Raw genomic sequence first — 5,009 nt, 5'->3', positions numbered from 1 at the left:
TTATTGGCTTCATATGGATATCTATTTTGCTTTCTTAGTGCTGTACTTGAGACTTTCAGCAGTATGCTATACAGAAGTGGTGAAGGGGGACATCCTTATCTTGAGGAAAAGCTTTCAAACTTTCTTCCTGAGTATGATGTTAGCTGTGGACTGGTCATATATGACCTTTACTGTGTTGATACTCGTTCCCTCTATTCTTAATTTATTAAATGACTTTTTCTTTTTATCATAACAAGGTGGGGCGACCCCCACGCTGGCCTGAAGGTCACACAGCGACATGAGTGGCATGAGGCGTTGAGGGGCAGGAAACCACCGCACTGGCGCCATGAACCTACTGCTGTGTATCCGCATATCAACCGGCTGGGCTGCTCTATGCTGGATTCAGCCAGGACCACAGGAAGCTCTGATTCTTCCATCTGGATTATCTGATTCCTACAACAAAGGGAGTTAGCATCCAAAATAAGAGAGAACAACATAGCATTTTCAAGGTGCTTTGCATGTGGGATGGAGAAGGGATTCTGAGTTCATAACACCAATCCACTAAAGGAAAACAAGACTTTCTGGGAGGAGGAATTGGCCAGGTTGAAATGTTATTTTGCTGTAACCATTTAGCTCTCGTTGTTGGTGGAAAAAAGCCAAAATATCCTCCCAACAAAGTGGTGATTTGGGATGACCTGAAGAAGAAGACTGTTACTGAACTAGAATTCTCTATAGAAGTCTGCAGTCAAGTTGTGACGAGAGAATTGTGGTGGTTTTGGATTCCATGATTACGATGTTCACAGTCACACACAATCTGCATCAGCTGCATGTATTTGAAATCTGCTACCATCCTACAGGCATCTGTGTCCTGTGTCCCTCCTGGCCCTCCTGGGTACACACACTGGTCACGTTCAACTTGTGGACTGGCCAGCACTGAGAAGCCGCCCGTGGACATTCCGGCACATGAGGGTGTCCTAATGTGCATTACTCTCAACCTGCAGGGAACAAGAATTGCAACTGCCTATTTAAAAGGGACCCTTATAAGAATATTTGATACTTCATCAGGGCATTTAATCCAGGAGCCACGGAGAGGGTCTCAAGCAGGATGCTCCCGTCATCTGTATGTCCAGTGACCATGGCACAGTGCACATCTTTGCAGCCGAAGATCCAAAAGAAGGAATAAAGAGTCTAGTTTGGCATCAGGCAGTTTCCTTCCAAAGAACTTGGCTTCCAAATGGAGCTATTCCAAGTTGCAGGCCCCCTCGGGCTCTCCATGCATTTGTACCTCTGGAACAGAGCCCAACGCTGTCATTGCAATCTGTGCAGACGGCAGCTACTACATGTCCCTGTTCAACCCCAAGGGGCAGTTGCATCCGCGAGGTCTATGCACAGTTTCTCCAGGTGACTGACGACAAACCGTGACTTGCCAGCGAGTCAGCACCTACCACCCTTCGGTCTCCAGCGGCCGGTGCCAGTGCCCTGTGGGTCTCCTGGGCTAGGGGCTGGAGGGACTACCCGGGGCCTTGGCCTCGAAGCCATTTAGGGTTGTCTGCTTCCCATTTCCAGTATTCAGCAGACACTCAGAGGCACTGAGCAGCCGGGCCGTCCACGGCCAGGGACCGGGCAGAGCGGGCCGGCAGGTGCAGGCTTGTGTGTGCCACAGAGTCCGCCGCCTCTGCCGGGTCTACCGAGGGGAAAGGAGCACGTGTGTGACGTCAGCTCTTACATCACACAGGTTTCAGCGGAAGAAGAAAGGAGGAAGAAGGAAAAAGAAAAGGAAAAGAAGGAAGAGAAAGGAGAAGGAAGAAGAAGGAGAAGTGGCCCAGCCCTGTTCCGATGACCCGGTGTGTCTGTTGGCCGTCTCGGCTTGTCCGAGCCCACACGTGGGTGTCCGTCTGTGGCGGAGCTGTTAGGACGCGGCGACCTCCAGTCTCGCCCCTGAGCGAGTCTTTGGCTGTGGGGGTGCAGGGGCCAGGTCTCCTGGTTAACTTCTGGGCCAAAACAGCTGCTTCGCTGTGTGTGGGGAGCCTAGTACCTGACAGACCCTGAGACAGTCCTGGGGTCAGGAGACCTGGGCGGGGAGGCAGTGCCTCCGCTGTCGCCCGCTTCCTATCTAATGTTCCTCTGCAGGAGGGGCTATCCACTAAGGTTCTGGGATGAAAGGCGCGGGCCTTTTTACATTTGGTAACTAAAATAGGGTATGGGCTCCACATTGTCAATAGAACTTGAGATATATTTAATTTTCTTAAAATTCCCTTTAAAGCAGCTTAATTTTATGGTGTTGGTTTCAAGCTGCAAACATTTAAAATCTGCATAGCAGCAAGTTCAGCTTTGCCAGTTCCTTGACTGTCCTGTAATTAACTTTGTGGATTTTAATGTAAAGTATGCATGCTACTTTTATGTGTATTTAATCATGACATTTAATTGTGCACAATTATTTGTACTATTTCTCTTGAATAAAAGTGATTAATTTTAAGCATGAATTATCATAAAAGGGTAAATAATTTTAATAAATTATTTGCATATATTAAAATGACCATGTACTTTTTACCCTTCATTCAATCAACATAGTGTACTGTTGTTCTTGATTTCCATATGTTGATTCATACTCGCCTCTCAAATATAAATCTCACTTGACCATACTCAATGATCTGTTTAACAAACTAGAGAATTTGAATTACTAGCTTTTTTTTATTTTGAGGATTTTTTCATTTATCAGGGAAATTGTCATGTAGTTTTATTTACTTGTTTTGGGATTTTGCGATTTGGTTTCAGGATAAGCCTGACCTCATGAAATCAGTTTGAGAGTGTTCCATCCTCTTCAAATTCTTGGAACAGTTTGAGAAGGATTAGCATGAATTTTTTCCGATTGACTTTAATTTTTTTTTTGACAGGCAGAGTGGACAGTGAGAGAGACAGAGAGAAAGGTCTTCCTTTTCCATTGGTTCACTCCCCAATAGCCACTGTGGCCGGCGCACTGCCCCCGGCACACCGTGCCGATCTGAAGCCAGGAGCCAGGTGGTTTTCCTGGTCTCCTATGTGGGTGCAGGACCCAAGGACTTGGGCCATCCTCCACTGCACTCCCGGGCCACAGCAGAGAGCTGGACAGGAAGAGGAGCAACCAGGACAGAATCCGAAGCCCTGACCGGGACTAGAACCCAGTGTGCCGGCGCCGCAGGCGGAGGATTAGCATATTGAGCCGTGGTGCCGGCCTATTTTTAATTTTTTTTTAAAATTGTTTATATAAGCAGAACAGATTTCATGTATTTCATACTATTTCATAGGTACAGTTCCATGAAGATAACCAAACTTCATTCCTTTCACCTCTCCTCTATGTCTCTCCTCATTACTTTCTCTTTCTTTCTTTCTTCCTTTCTTTCTTTCTTTCTTTCTTTCTTTCTTTCTTTCTTTCTTTCTTTCTTTCTGTCTGTCTTTCTTTCTTTCTTTCTTTTGTGTGTGTGTGTCTGCCCTAGGTATGAAACAGCTCTGGCCACTAACACAGACATCGAGCTAGTATGAACAAAGGATTATGCATCTACAGGAGTACAAATAAGAGCTAAAAACAATGATCAAATCACAGGACGTCTGTTTCATTCCTACACTTTTTTTATTTTTTTGTAGAATGTTCCAGTGAAGCCATCTGGTCCGGGGCATTTCTTTGAAGAATTTTTATTGTAAGCTCAATCTCCTTTGTCATTATTGATCTGTTCAGATTTTATATTTATTCATGATTCAGTCTTGGTATACTTTATGTTTCTAAAAATCTTTCCATTTCTTCCAGATTATCTAATTTGCTAGTGGATATTTGTTCATAGTAGTCTCTTGTGATCCTTTATATTTCTCTGGCATCTGTTGTAAAATCTCTTCTATGCTTTCTAATTTCATTTATTTCAGTCGTGTGGCCCTTTTTCGTAGTTTTTCAAAAGGTTAGTCAATTTTGCTTGTGGTTTAAAAAATCCAATCCTATTTTAAATGATGTTTTAATGATTTTTTTTCTGTTCTTTAGTTCACTTATTTCTACTTTGATCTTTGTTATTTCTTCCTTTCTACTAATTTAGCCTCCCCTTTCCTTTAACTTTTGTATTCTTGAGATTTTTCCTCTCTTTTAAGTTAGGAAATATCATTGTAAAGCATCCTTTTAGTCCTTCTTTTGCTGCATCCCATATGTTTTGATTTTTGGGCTTTTACTTTTTTTTGGCTCAAGATATTTTTATTTTTTACCCTTATTTCTTTTGACTCTGTTCTGGCATGTGTTGCTTAATTTCCACACATTGTGAATTCTCCAGCTTCCCTTTGTTATTGCATTATAGTTTCCTATCATTACGGTTGAAAAAGAACTTGATGTATTAAACTCTTCTTAAACTTGTTGGGACTTATTTTCTCTTCCAATATATATTCAGTTCTGTTTCAGTCAAGAAGAGTTAACATCTTGGGCAGGTGTTAAGCCTAGTGGTTGAGAAACCTGTGATGATGGCCACATCTCCAGTTCCTGGGTTTGATACCCAGCTCTGGCCGCTAACTCCAGCTTCCTGCTAATGTAGTTCCTGGGAGGCAAAGGTGATGGCTTACATTGTGGGGAGCAACCCGGACTGGACTGAGTTACTGGAATTAAGACTTATTCTATGCATCTGCTCTCCCACAATGTGGCGCTGGGAGAGGAGAAAGCAGCTTCTACGCAGCTGCCTCTTGCCAACTTGAGTGATGACCTCCAGGAGCTGATCCTGCTCCTGATTGGAGGAGAGCAGCGTACTCGGCGTGTGGGCAGCCGAGTTAGGATTGGCGGAGGAGGACTATAAAGGAGGAGAGAGACAACATGCACCAGGAACATCTAAGGGGAACATCTATCTGAAGGAACACCTGTGCAGCCCCCGAGAGAGCCAGCTGGCGGTGTGCCACTCTCCTGCGGAAGTGGGGAACGTGGCTAGGGGGAACCGCCCTTCCACGGAGGTGGAAGGGACGGTAGCCAACCCGGGAAGAACCAGCAGCAAACCCGGGGAGGGCCGAGCAGACAAAAGAACAGCGCAGGGTCC

The 5,009-nt window shown here is 44.8% G+C and overlaps 1 pseudogene; it reads left to right on the top strand.

The window, feature by feature from the left end:
- Positions 1-504: 504 nt before the first annotated feature.
- On the top strand, positions 505-1,619 carry LOC100350068 (WD repeat domain phosphoinositide-interacting protein 3 pseudogene; annotated as a pseudogene).
- The last annotated feature ends 3,390 nt before the right edge of the window (positions 1,620-5,009 follow it).

The sequence above is a fragment of the Oryctolagus cuniculus genome, chromosome 2, assembly GCF_964237555.1.
Source record: "Oryctolagus cuniculus chromosome 2, mOryCun1.1, whole genome shotgun sequence".
NCBI lineage: Eukaryota > Metazoa > Chordata > Mammalia > Lagomorpha > Leporidae > Oryctolagus > Oryctolagus cuniculus.
This window is presented reverse-complemented; position numbering and strand designations above follow the sequence as displayed.